Here is a 16,044-nt window from a genome sequence, read left to right as displayed (position 1 = left end):
AGCTTAGGGTAGGATATCTGCATGTAGTGATGGGAAGTGGCTTGCAATGGGGGCCGAGGCCCTAAGAGGCTGCCAGGGTAACTCATTGTAAGTTGGATTAATAAGTGATAACATTCACACCTAATACTAACTAAATGAACCTAAAAAGATAAGTATTTTTTTCTCACCCATGCCTTGAGTGCTTGTACAGGCTAGGATGGGAGTAGTGACAACACATGGTTGCGACCTTGCATTCTGTAGTATGCCTCGTTAGTATGAGAGGATACTAGTGGTTGCATGAGATTAGTATGGACTTGTGGAGTTTAGTTAATTGCCAGGGTAACTTGTATGTGATAAATGTGATGACACTTTTCCACTTGCATAGTAGGTTCCTACATGTCATTGTGTGCCTCTGTGGATTAAATGTCAGATTTTGTGTTTGGAACCCTTGAGTTAGTATACTTTTAGGATTCCTGGACTTATAGAGATTTGTGTTATGTGATTTTGTTAGCCTATTTGGGACTTGAGATTATCTCCTCAGCACAGTGGGAGTGGACCACTTAGTTACCACGTGGTCAGGTGGTAGTGTATTTTCCACTCTTATCATTTGAGATTCATTGAGACATCATGGCTGATGCGTCCTTCATGATGGTGGATATGTATCCTTTCATTGATGATTAGCATATGTTAGATGATGTTATCTTTTGTTAGATTACTTTCTAGATATGATGTTGTCTATTTTAGGAGTGACATTCCTACTATGTTAATACCGATGATCTCTTCAGTGATTTGGAATGTTAAGCACGGAGGGATGACTAGGATCCACGATGGTCTAATGATGCTATTAACGGTTGGGAGCAAACATGCACTTAGTTTATTATGTTTGATCTTTATGATGGATGTATATGTCTTCTATGATGATGATGTATCATGTGATTATCTTTACTTTGATGAATCATGGATTAGAATAGGATGATGTACCTTATTCTATGTATGTATATTCTTTGAGCTTGTCATACCCTGTGACATGTACAGTGGATGATTGAGTATTTGAAATGTAATGTATAAACATTGGACTTATCATTATTATTTCATGTTATTTTTGTACTAGATGGATTCATGTGTGTTAGTTAATTTGGATGTAATCCAACGTTAAGGGATCTTAAAGAATGTGATTTGTTATGTATGTTATGTTTACTTTTAGATGGACATTACTATTGCTTCCGTTATTATGCATAAGTTATATGTGGTATTTACTTTCATGTTAGAAAAAAAAAAATGCTACCAAACTTAGTGAAATTCTAGGTTAATTCTTTGGATCCCTTGGCAGGGCATTACAGGTTGGCTGTTTAATTCCCTGATCAACATCTCCTGTACTTTTTTCTCAATCTTTGCTTACTAGAAGTATGCATATCTATAGGATCAAACATTTATTGGCTCCACCCCTTTCTTGGGAGGAATACAATGCTCAACTTCCCTTATAGCTGGAAGCCGAGTGGGCTTGGAAAAAACCTCCTCAAATTGATTTAAAAGCATGTGCATGTCGGGTTGCATGTCCCTTGGTGCTATATCCAACGATAACTGCATGTGAATGGTGAACCCCATGTGGCCCTAACGGATTTCTTTGGAAATTCCTTCAGAGAAGAAGTTTGTAACTATTGGTTATTTGACCCTTGGAGTCTCTGAGGCTCATTCTCCCACTCAAATTCCATAGTTGACTACTTCCAATTACATGTGACCAACCCTAACATTTCCAACCACTAGACCATGAGTATGATGTCGAGACCTGCTATGGGAAGGCCATTAAGAGTGAGAAAAAATGTAACAATTTGAAGATTGACCAGTACCTTCTCAAACCTCCCTTGGCAGCTTAATTTCTCTCCATTGTCTACCTTCACAATGAATGGGCTCGTTGGTACAACTGGCAGTCAAAGCAAGCCAACAACTTGGGCACTGATGAAGTTGTGAGTTGAGCCACTATCAATGACAACCTCTACTTCCAGTCATCCAATCTTGGTAGTTACTCTCATCATCTTAGGTGAAGACCATCCTATGAGTGCATGTAGTGAGATTTTTGGTTCAACTTCCTCCTTGGTCTCGTCTTCCATCACTTTCTCATCTAACACTTCTTCACATGTGAAGGTTCTGATGCTTGTAGGTCCTTCTAGTAGCATCAGTTTTGGACCTTTGAATTTGTGTCCTATAGTAAACTTATCATTACAATTAAAGCATAGCCCCATGGCTCTCCTTTTTTGCATCTCCTCCCATGATAGTTGTTTGACTAGAGAAGTTATGTTGGGCCTAGTTGGTGCAAGGAGACTCAACAGTGATCGACTACTCTGTGGTCGTGCAAATTTTTGTTGTTGAGTTAGTTATTCATCTCTCATCCATGTAAGGCTGATGGCTTCCTTCAATGTTCATGGCTTGAACGTGCAAATTCCATCTGCTATCCCCAGTTTGAGACCCCCCATAAAAGTCCTGACCAAAGCTTTCTATGACCATCCTTCTACATGGTTGCCCAACCTTTCAAATTGTTCCTGATAATCTCTTAATGACCCTACTTGCCTAATGTGAGATATAACTTCATCAAAATCTTCCCCTTCTGTGGGTCCAAATCGAGCCCACAATTCTTCCACAAAAATTGCCCACATCACCTCCTTTCTCTCTTCTTTAAATGTTCTGATCATCCATCACCACCATTGGTTTTCCTCACCCTCTAAATGAAATGAGGCTAAAGAAACTTTGTGTGTCTTGGGTTGTTAGATAAATGTTTATTTCATAGCTCGGTAGCTAAGCATTAATTATAAAATCTAGAAGTCTCTATTGTATAATCTAGAATTCTAGAATATTCCCCTTCTTATGCTTATCATGACTATTTAGAACTTTCTAGAGGTATGATGAGAAGATTATAAGTTCAAAGTCTCTATGGTCTGTAAATGAAACAAGAAATACAAGTGTAGTAATGATTATATTCTTTATAGCTATCCTGTTTTACTTTCCTATGTTCTTCTCTTATATCTCGCTTTGTTTTATTTGTTTGTGCTGCTATTATATCCATATCTCATTATGGTATTAGAGTTTGGTTTTAGTTCTCTAGGATATGAATATGTGTATTTTTTTGGTGTGAATCTTTACACTTGCAGACTGTAACCAAGGATTAAGCATCAATTTGTTTTGGGGCAAAAGAAAACTATAGCAAGGAAAAGAATTCTTTTAAAATTTGGTGAGAAATTTTCAATTTCAATTTGGGCATCAAAGTTCATTGAAATTTCTTTCATTCTCATCCAGAAAGAAGATAATTTGACTATGCAATCACTTGGTGTTACTTTGCCCACTATTAAATTAAATGGGAAAAATTATTATGACTGGGTATCTCATGTTGAAATCACTCCAACTCTTCAAAATTGTTATGATATTGTGACTAGTAGTGAAAAAAGGCCTACAAATCCAAGAAAGGATCAAGATAATTGGGATAAAAGGGACAAGAGGGTAGTAGGACTAATCAAGCTTACACTTTTAGAAGAGGTTTTTCTAGAAGTTTGTAATGAGAGAAGTGGAGTTAAAGTATTGGAGATTCTAAAGGATCTATATCAAAATTCAAGTGATATATCGATTTTATCTCCCACTACTGAGTTATAAAATATGAAATTATGAAGATCACAAGAGATAGTCCACATTTAAGTAAGTTAAAGGAAAAGAAGAATGAGCTTTCTTCTCTTGGGAAAGATATAGATGATAGAGATTTTGTGCAAATTATATTACAAAGACTTCCAGGATCTTATCAATCATTTATAAGGGGTTTATATACTACAAAAAAATTAAAAAGTATTAAATCTGAAGAATTGTGTGCTAAGTTAGTTCAAGAAGAGAAAAGACAAGTTAAAGAAAAATAATCATTTAATGGTGAATCTCAAAAATTTGTAATGAAAGGAAAATAATATTATAAGAAGTCACAAGATAATCAATTTAAAGAAAGAAATTTGAAGTATGAAAATAAAGGTTCTTCATCCATAGATCATAATAAAAGTAAATGTAAATGTAATTATTGTGGCAAGATGAGTCATAAGGAAAATGTATATTTCAAGAAGAAAAGAGATATAGAAAAGAACATAAATAATTCTACAAAATTTGGTGATTCTAAAAGAAATGCATTTTTTGTTGCACTTAAAGAAAATAATACTTTCAAAGATGATTGGGTTATTGATTATGGTGCTACACAACACATGTTTCATAGTGAGAATCAATTTGAATCAATAAGTGAAAATAATATAGAGAAAATATATTTGGGAGATAATAGTGCTTTAGAAGTTAAAGTGACTACTGATGTCAAAGTTGATAATGGTTTGTTCAAAAATGTGAAGCTAGTCTCTGAATTAAAAACAAATCTGCTTTCAGTATCTCAAATTGCAAGTCAAGGACATAACATAGAATTCTATAATGATATGTGCTTAATCAAGTATGTCAATGATAATTATATAGTTATTAAAATTGGTAAAATGGAGAATGGATTATATAAGTTTCAACAATTTATTTCTAAATGTGGAGATTAACATATGTGTGCTATTGCCCAATATGATGATATGAGTAGGCTATGGCATGAGCATTTGGGGCATGTCAATATTCAAAGTCTCAAGCTTATGGAGATATTAAAAATGGTGCATGGGCTTCCAAAGATATCATTAAGTCCCAAGGTATGTGAAGGATGTGCAATGGGAAAACATGTGGAAAGTTTCCCTCAAGATAAATCATGGAGAGCAAAAACTCCTCTACACCTAGTTCATAGTGACATAATGGGTCCTTGTAAAACACCTTCAATTGGAGGATCAAGGTATGCTCTCACCTTTATAGATGATTATAGTAGAAGAATCTAGGTGTATTTTTTGCAAAAGAAGGATGAAGTTTTCCAAAAATTTAAGGAATTTAAAGCTTTAACAAAAAAACAAAGTGGAAAACATTTAAAGATAATAAGAGCTAATAGAGGGACTGAATACATGAATAAGGCATTTTTAGATTTTCGTAAAGAACATGGCATAAAGAAGGAATCAACTATCTCTTATTCAACCCAAAAAAATGGGGTTACTGAAAGGAAAAATAGAAGTATAATAGAAATGGCTAGGTGTATGCTTCATTCTAGAAATCTAGAAGCTAAATTTTGGGCTAAAGTATCTTATACTACTCTACATATCTTGAATAGAACACCTACTAAGGTAGTTTTGAAGATAACACTAGAAGAGGCATGGAGTGGAAGAAAGCCTACAATATCTCATTTTAGAATTTTTGGTTGCAATGCATATGCTCACATTCCTAATGAAAGGAGTAGACTTGAAAGGAAGAGTGAGAAGTGCATAATGGTTGGATATAGTGAGGAATCAAAAGGATATAGGTTATACAATCCCCAAACAAATGAAATATATATTAAAATAAATGTATGGTTTGATGAAGGTGTTAAGAATGATAACTCTCTGACATTATATTTCTTTCCAATTTTGATTGACGAAGAAAATTTTACTTCTACCATTGGTCAAAATCAAGGTGTGTAAACTACTATATGGGAAGAGACTCAAGTTGAAGAATCAAGTGAAAGTGATAATGAAAATCCAAGAAAATTTAGAAGTATCCAAGAAATTAATCAAGGAGGTTCTAGAAATATATTTTCTAACTATGCTCTCATGACCAAGATGATGCAGGTTGACACTTCAAGCACGTATGAAGAAGCAAAAGGAAAAGATGAATGGGAATTGACTATGCAAGAAGAATACAACTCTTTGATGAAAAATGGAATATGGGAACTGACAACACTTCCAGAAGGAAAAAATGTGGTTGGTTGCCAATGGACCTGTAGAACCAAGTTCACATCAGATGGAGCTATTGAAAAATACAAAGCAAGGTTAATGGCTAAGGGCTTCTTACAAGAAGAAGGTATAGACTATATTAAAACCTTTGCTCCAGTAGCTAAGATGGATTCCATTCGTACAATAGTTGCTTTAGCTACAGAGTTTGGTTGGAAAATTTTTCAAATGGATGTAAAAAGTGCATTTTTGCATGGGGATTCAAAGGAATAAATATACATGCAACAACAACTAGGATTTATTAGATATGGTGAAGAAAATTCGGTGTGTAGATTGAGAAAATCACTCTATGGTCTTAAGCAAGCACCAAGGGCATGGTACTCAAAAACAAATAAGTACTTTTTAGATGTTGGATTTAAAAGAAGCAAAGTTGATACAGATGTGTATGTAAAATATAGTGATGATAAATTTTTTATCATTGTATTGTATTTGGATGACTTGATCGTTATAAGAGATCACACACATGATATTGAGATAACTAAAGATCAACTCAAACAAGTTTTTGAAATAACTCATTTAGGACTAATGCAATATTTTTTGGGTATGCAAGTATGTCAAGAAGGAAGGATCATCCTTTCTCAAATTAAGTATGCTCTTGATGTACTGAAAAAATTCAATATAAGTGATTGTAAACCATGTAATGCACCATGTGAAGTTGGACTGAAGTTGAGTACTAACTCTACTCAAAAGAATGTGGATGGAAAAGTGTATAGGCAACTTGCTAGAAATATTTTGTCTCTTACTATAACTAGACTAGATATTGCATATGTGGTTGGTATTGTATCCAAATACATGGCAAATCCACACATTGAACATTGAAAAGCAGTCAAAAGAATATTAAGATACATTAAGGGTACTTACTAGCTTGGCATTAAATATAAATATGGAGGAGAGCCTACTTTAGTCAGATATATAGATTCTAATTATGCAGGTGACATTGATGATAGAAAGTCAACTTCAAAATATATATTCCATCTTGGATCAGGACCGATTTCATGGAGCAACAAGAAGCAATCAATGGTCTCACTTTCATCTACTGAAGCTGAATAAATTGGTTCATCAAAGGCATCTCAAGAAGCATTGTGGCTTAGACGATTACTTGAAGCATTGCACCATCCACAAAACTCTCCAACTACAATATTTTGTGATAACCAAAGTAGTATCAAGCTAGCAAAAAATCTAGTATTTCATGCAAGGTCCAAGCATATAGAAGTGCATCATCATTTTGTTCGAGATCTAATTGAAAGTCAAGAGGTGTAGCTTCAATTTTGTGGAATAGAAGATCAACTTGCTAATTTACAAAAGCATTATCTATTGTAAAATTTATGAAATTTAGAGATCTATTGCAACTTAAAGATGTTTCTATTCTCTCCAAATAAACATTATGGGGGTGTTAGAAAAATCTTTATTTGATAGCTCGGTAGCTAAGCATTAATTATAAAATCTAGAAGTCTCTATTGTATAGTCTAAAATTATAGAATGTTCCCCTTCTTATGCTTATCAAGGGTATTTAGAACTTTCTAGAGGTATGATGAGAAGATTATAATTTCATAGTCTCTGTGGTCTATAAATGAAACAAGAAATACAAGTGCAGTAAAGATTATAGTCTTTACAGCTGTCCTATTTTACTTTCCTCTATTTGGCTCTTATATCTTGCTCTATTTTATTTGTTTGTACTACTTTTATATCCATATCTCATCACTGGTGTTTCTTGGAACTCAAAGAATTGGTCCACCTAAGAAAACCATTTCATTGGGTCATTCCTAGAAAACCTTGGGAACTCAAGCTTGGCTTTTTGGAAGAAATGACCATATGACCTTTGTCAAACTCATCCTTTTTGTTGCATGAATGTCTTTCTTTTTCATGATGGTTATGGCTGGAGCTATCCTTGTTTGAAGACAGAATCTCAGACATACAACCAAGCCTTGACTCCAGATGACTAATCTTGTCAACCATTCCCAATTCCATTCGGTGCATGCCATCCTGAAGTCCTCCTAGCTCAGCTTCCAAGTTCTCAATTTTCTCTTTGTTGCTTGCCATGACAAAACAATGTAGCTCTGATACCAATGATAGGTCCCAGTCAAAACTACAATAGGTTGGGTTATGATTATCCTCTTAGGGTGAGAACAAACCACAAGGTTTTTTGAATAAAAATTTGCTAAGTCATCCTTATTCATGTTGGCAACTAATAAATAAGTTGTAGCTTAACAAATTGCTGAAATCCTAGTACACAATGCAACAGAATTGTAAAACAATAAAAAACATAACAACTATTCGAACTAGAAGGAAATCTGCCAAAAGACTTGGCCTGCGTGCAATGCTCCACTTCAAACTTCCACCTTGCATGCAACATGCAATGTCTCCATGTTTTAAGCCATCCCAAAATACTTGGGATTCTTCTTGCCATGTCTGCTACTTCTTCGAAGCACTGGCCTATCCACCCTTAAACATCACACACTAATGGTAGAATTAAGCTTGGAAAATAAAAGTCAACTTTGACTATTTAACACTTTTGGTCTAGGAAATAAGCTTAGTGTGTCATGTTTAAGCCGCTCCCTAGCCTATCAAACTATTTCCTAAATAATGAATAAACTAAAAAAGCAAAAGATGCCTTGCATTTTGGCATTTCATTCATTTTAGTTGTGGGGCAAAGTTGAGTGAAACTAGACGTGAAAAGATCGGGCAAAGCATTGAAAATTTATGCATGATAGTGAAAATCCTTCTTTTCTTACTACTTAATTTTTTTGTACTAATGGAGTGTCGTTGAAGAATTGGAAAATGCTTGCTATGCATTGGTAGTGCATCTAGAATAAAGGCTGGGAACAAAGTACCTACTCCAATAAAGCCCGTCAGCAGAATGTGGATCTTCTCCACTCGCACTCTGAGGAGGGAAAAAATATGTGCTCAAGAATTATTTTGAGTCATATCTAAACCCCAAAAATACAATACGATCTAAATTCCAATTAAAATAAGTATTACAAGAGTAATTACACCTAACACCCTAAAACACATTCCCAATAGTCACAAAAAGCATCACGAGCGCATATGATTGTCATTTATGTCTTGAATTTTTCTAAAGAGGCAGATCATAATACAACCCAAACAAATAAATTATGAACATTTTTTATGTTTGTGTTTTCTCCTTGCATGCATAAATTAAAATGGCAGACATCTCCACTTAAATCCTTCCTTAATGATTGAACTCTAAACATATTATGGAAAGCTGGAAAAAGTAGCCAAATATTTTAGGTCAAAATAGAAATTCAAGAGATACATATTTTGGATCCAGGTTGGCCGCCTGGCATAATAGGCCAACCCACCAAATTCTATCATATCTGAAAATAAGCACTTACAGACTATTTGTCATCTACAATATTGATAAATCAGTAGAGGAAAAGAATTAAATTTCCACACCTCAATCTGTGGATCAATTCAGCAAAGTGACAACTGTCTATTGTTTACAAGTTCCAAATAAACTATTGGAAATCTGGAAAACTAGCAGCACTCAAATAATCACCATATCAATGCCATGGTGGAAAACTAGTGTACTATTGTTGTGGTAAAGATAAGGGTCATCCTCTATGTAGCATATTGAGGTGATAAACCCTCCTCCAAAATTCCATTGGCAGGTGCCAATCAGTTCTGTGTCAAGTGCCAGCCAGCTCTGTGGCAAGTGGTATTTTTCACCCGGTGCAACTATGGTAAATCGGTTCTGTGGCACAATCACATAAATTTTTGAACTTCCGCCTAATGAACTTATGACCATAGATGCATTTTTGAAGTTTTTAAACTTCAGAGAGGGTACGCCTTCTGCGTAATAATTCCCAAGTAAAAAATGGTGTGCTTTAAATATTATCAAGTCAATATATAAATAGTGAAATAAAAAATGTTATTTGAGATGCATTTCTTTTCGAAAGGTATGAAATAAGTGGGGAAAGACAACATACTATTAGTAGTGCATATGGAGGGTTGAGGGGTTAGGTGAAAATAAGTTGCATCATAGCTGATGCCAGATTTCACACACTATTTAACACAGTACTTAATGAACACCTTAACTTCACACTCATCAAAATCTTATGTAGAAATTTCAAATCACTCCAAGTGAATATTAGCATTCTAGTGTTTAACATACCACAAAGTTTTTGAAGCTCACTTGATCAGCCTTCATATGGAAAGTTGTTGGTCTCAATCCTCCTAGTTCTTCTTTGTATCTAGCTACCTATACCCAAATGCTACTACCTAACCCATCCAACACCCAAAATTAAACCTCTATCCATCAAGCTTTTGTATAGGTCATCATTAGTGACATCCCATACAAAGAATCCTTTGACCCATTTATCCTCAGATGGCTTGATTCATGAGATGTAGACATTGTCTTACATATGGTACATGATGGTATATCTTTGCACCTTTCCAATGGTTTGATTTTAGCTACAGATTTAGAACAAATCCTACGTAGTTATGATCACTCATGGATCTAGAGGTTATCAGCTAGCAACATCGACAGTAGATTTATGTCTTGTATTCATCAAAAAGATTCATAATCATATCTAAATGTCCTAAAAAGAGCAAAAAAATTGCAAAAAGTGCTAAGAAAATATTTTAAAAATAGTAACATCTAATTCAAGAAAAACCGGAAAGCAATCTAACTCAAGGTACCAAGACACAAGTGACATCTAGACCTAGAGGCAACAATGACATGTACGAAATCTCCTATGTAAGTGGGCAAGTTTCATCACATGAGCCAACTCTAAGGTTGCCTAAGCAATCTGATTGGACTCCATCCCACTAATGACTCTATGGGGCACTAGTATCCTTTCATACTGACAAGGCATTCTAATGAAGAAAGGTCACAACCAAGCATCCTCTCTACTGCCATCCTAACCTATACTAGCACTAGAGGCATGAGCAAGGAAAAATAATGACTCTTATTAATTCATTTTACTCTCATTTAATGAAATGTTATCACTTATTAAAATAACCTACAATGGGTTACCATATAGGCTCTTTAAAGCCCTAGTCTCCATTGCAAGCCACTTCTTGATATCAAATATAGATAATCTACCCTAAGCTTGGTAAAAGAAAAAGGTCTCATACAATCATAAACCACATATCAGTTCTTAAACAAGCAACTGGAAAGTACTGAAATATTACTCATCAAAATTCACAAATTTCACCAATATGATCATACTAACAAGATTGGTCTAAAATCGAGTACACATAAACCAAATCCATGACATCACCTAAAAACAATAACTCATAATGACCTCAATCTTATACAAGCAACTAGGAAGTAATCCAGAGATAATTGATCGAAGACTCAAAGGTTATAACAAAATACTCAACAATTCACCTTAGTTTCACATAAGAACACTGGAAAGAAATAATCACCAATAGATCAAAATCATCATAGAAACACATGACACATCACCAAGGTTGGGTATAAAAGATCATATACAAAACATCACCATGACATCATAGAAAAACTCCCAAGCCTCTGGCAAAAATCTTGATACTAGTCAAACCCTAAGTCAACCCCAAACCCAACACACAAGAAAACATACAACTAATAATGTAGTTCATAATTTCTACTTGGTTTTGAAAACATAGTTTGAGTTAATAGTAAGGTTCATGTTTATGTTTCATTTTAATTTTTTGACTTGAGAAAGTTTACAACTTCCCATATAAAAGAACCCATATTCACTTTTAAATTTGATCACCCAATTATCTCTAATTCACAAAAATCAACGTCTCTATTAGGATTATATAAAAAATTAAATAATAATTATTAAATAATAATTATTAAATAATAACCAACAAGTTATTAATTAAATAATAAAATCTTACTAATAACCATATTCATTACTTAATAATAAAACAAATTTATTTAAATTTATTGAATAACATTCAATAACAATTTAATTAATTAATAATAATATCAATTAAAATAAATTAAAAAATCTAAAAATTTGATTTAAATATTTGTTAAAAAAATTAATTAAATTAAATTATAATATTTATTACATTAAAAAAACCTATTTTTAGAACAAATAAATTAACATGTTTAAAAGCTTGTTGACCTATGTAAATGCCACCACAACAGTCTTCTACGATTGCACCAATCTATAGTTGTGTCGATGATAGTACCTGCTACTGCCATATTAGTATACTGCTATGCATAGTAGCAAATGCCGCTGGTAATGAAGATGCCACTAGAATGGAGGAAAAAGGGAGGAGGGGAGGTGTGGTGTGGTGGCTTGCCTCCCTCTCACAAATCAATTTTTATTTAATGAAACAAACAAACAATACCACCCCCTTTATGATTTCAATTTAAATCAACTTTATGAAATTATATTATTATATATAATTTTATAATTATACATATAAATCTTTTTTTTTTTTTTGAAAATCTTTCCAAATAAAATCTAATAGAAGAATTATGGACAATCAATTGAAACTATAATAAATAATCTTGATTTCTTTTCAAAACCCTATTCAAAAACACAAATTTCTTAGTTGATTTTATCTACGAATTGCCAAATTAATCAAATGAGGTTTTCAAATTCACAAATCATATATAGATAATCTCAAAATGAAGAACCATGAATTTTACAAGAGATTCAACCCAAACTTAAAACACAAACTACAAATTTATCCAAACATGAAGAAGACAAGAATTTGAAGAATGAAAATCACTGTACAAATAAACCCATAAGATCTTACCTAGATCTGATGCTACGATGACAAATGCATCGAACATGCAAACAATTCCCTTTTTTTTAAACCCTTCTTCTCTAAAATTGCTCCTCCAAAACCTAATTATTGAGAAATAAACTCTAAGTTGCTAATAAAGAGTTTTTTTTCCAAATTTAAGGTTTTGATTGTGCAATCATGCAAAAACTCCTTTACCTTTATTATTTAATTATATTTTGATTTTCATGCACAACCTTTTAGCCATTTAATAAAAATATCTTTATTAAATAATTATTTTTCTCTCTTTAATTATTTCTTGAGACATTTTTGATAAAAATATTTATTAAGCAATAATAATATTTAGCATTTATTTAAAAATGAACTCCTAAATATATTATTATTAAATTAATAAATATTATTATCCCCAAAATTAGACTTTAACTAAATCTTTAAATTTAGTTTTTTTATTTAATTGATTTCTCAATTAATTAAATATCAAATTTTCCTTATAAAATTTTCATTAAATTAAATAATTAATTATTCTTTTAATTTGATTTAATTATAATAGAGAATAATCATAGACCCACAAGACTAAAAATGAAAACCCATAATAAAGCACAAAATATTAGATCAAGCTCAAGGGTTAAAATTATGAATTTTTGACACTTGATGAATTCGGAAGGTAAACAACTAAGGTACTTGTCCTACTTTCTGGGACAATTGGCTTAAGGATAGGATTCAGACTCAAGAGAATTCTCCCCTCTCTTACCATTAAGATATTTGAGATAGGGTACACTTATCCTAGCAACTCAGGGAAGTCAATACCTAGTACTTGCAATCTACATAAAATCCATGCATGTACATACGCATATATTCTAAACTAAGTAGGCAATGGTAGGAAGTGGTGCATCATGTAGATCCTAACTAGCAGGTGACTATGACTCCCTCCCTCAACCATATCAAAAACATCATACATAGAGTAAAACATATAGGTATTCCATACACATGCAAGTATGGGGTAAGTATCCATAGAAAACACATATAAATAATCCATCTAGCTATCATCATGAAATAATTGGAATCATTTTATACTATCATCATCATTGAAGAACAATCACATATACATGAAATAACTAGTATCAAGGTCATTCATCATTTAATAAATTGAGTATGAAATATTATGCAGCAATATTGAAAACAATGTCACTGATCATCAAGCATAAACATAAAGCTAGCATAAAAGAGTTTGGCAATAATAACTGAAAAGAAAACTAGGGGTAGGCATTGCATCTTCCGCTTCAATTGTAGAGTTAGTAAGAATTAATATTTTTTTCTTTGATCTCCATGTAATAGTAGCTGATCCTAGAGTTATCAAATAACCAAAAGTAGATAACCCATTCTCTTTGTCACCATCAAAATTTGAGTCAAAATAGCTAGTAAGATAAAAGCCTAAAACTTTTGAATACTTAATGTGAAGAGTTTGAGTTCCTTTTAGATATTTTATTACTTGTTGTGCTGCAATACAATGCCCTTCACATTGTTTATACATAAATAAAAATTCCTACTATAAAGGTAATGTCAGGACAAGTAGTGGTGAGATAAATCAAACTTTCAACAATTTTTTTATACTTGTTGGATCTTCAAAAGAATTTCCTTCATTGGATTAAATCTTCAAATTTTGTTCCATTGGAGTGGAAACAAAACTACAATCTTTCCTACCAAATATATGTAATAACTCTCCAATATATTTTCTCTGAGAAATAAAAATAAACTAAGGATTTTGAATGACTTCAATACCTAAGTAATAATGCAGTAATCCCAAGTCATTCATATCAAAACACTTTTTCAACTCTCTCTTAATGGATTCCATATAATCATCATTATTGCATGTGATGAGAAGATCATCAACATATACAACTAGATATACAATTGATCTACCAAATTTCTCGAAAAAGAGAGTTGGATCATCTAGGAAAAAATGCTTGTAGTCTAATTTAGGAGGTGCTAAGTTAATTTTTCATACCAAGCACATCGTGCTTGCTTCAAACCACACAAATATTTTATCAATTTACATATCATTTGTTCCTAACCTTTGATAACAAAACCTTGAGGTTGCAACATATAGACATCTTCCTTTAAATCTTTGTACAAAAATGTTGTTTTAACATCCATATGATGTATATTCCATCCTTTTTGTGCTGCTAAAGAAAACAATGATAGGATAGTTCCCCACTTTGATGTAAGAGAAAAAATTTCAGTATGATCAACACCTTTTGCTACAAGTATTTTTTGTGTTTTTCAAGTGAACCATCAACTTTATATTTTTTCCTTGTATACCCACTTACATAGCCAATAGGTTTGGATCCACTCAAAGGGTCCACTAACCTCTAAGTTCCCTTTTTTAGGAGAGCATTGAATATTGTCTTTGTATTGCACTTCTCCATGCACCATTTCTTGTTTCTTGAAATTAAAATAGTTCATCAATAATAGAAAAAAAAAAAAAACATTTTTGGAATTTTCTTGGTCTGTATTGATCTATGGATTGATTGTTATGACTTTTTCTCAATCTCAAGAGCCTTTGAATTAGATTCTTCACATGCTAGTTCATACTCTTTTTCAATAGGTTCTTCACAAACAATTTCAGATTTTTAAAAACTATTCTCTTCTCTTTCAATAGGTTCTTCACAAACTATTTTAGATTCTTTAGAATTATTCACCTTCATATTGTCTTCAATCTCTATAACCTCCAAAGATTGACCTAGAAAGGGAATCCCCCATTCAAGAGTTGAAATTTCATTATACCATTCATGATGGATTATTTTTATTGAAATCTATCAAGATGAGCAAGTTATTTGTCAATAGTGTGTGCATCTTTTTCAAATTCAAATATAACATCTCTAGAAATAACAGAAAAAAAATTGTTATCCAGTCATATAGGCAATAAGCTTTGGAAGTAGAAGAATATTGCCAAAAAATGCATTTTCTACTTTTACGTTCCAATTTATTTCTTAGCTGAGTAGGAATTAAAGCATAATAGGTGGAACCAAAAACCCTAACATGCTTGACACTTGGAAGATGGCCATGCCACATTTCAAGGGGAGTTTTACTTTGTAGTACAGTAGAGGAACTTATGTTCTTTATGTAGAGAGCACAAAGAACTACTTCTCCCCAAAATATTAATTTAACATTTTTGAAAAACATCATAGATCTTACCATATTTAGGAGTGTTCTATTCATACATTTTCCCATAACATTTTTCTGTGGGTTATAAGGAATAGTATATTGATGCTTAATATCATTTTCCTACAAATATTTCTCAAAATATTTAGAAGTGTACCCAACACTATTATCACTTCCTAGGGTTCCAATATTGTCTTGAGTCTCATTTTAATCCAAAAATGGAAATTTTTGAAGGTATCAAAAGCTTGAGATTTTTCTTTTAATAAAGAAACCCAACACATCCTGGTGTAGTCATCACTAAAATTCATTATGTATTTGTTTCCATTTACTAATGGAAAAGGCA

This window comes from Cupressus sempervirens, chromosome 11 (genome assembly GCF_028749045.1).
Source record: "Cupressus sempervirens isolate cs-2001-9-10 chromosome 11, ASM2874904v1, whole genome shotgun sequence".
Lineage (NCBI taxonomy): Eukaryota > Viridiplantae > Streptophyta > Pinopsida > Cupressales > Cupressaceae > Cupressus > Cupressus sempervirens.
Note: the sequence above shows the minus strand (reverse complement) of the source record.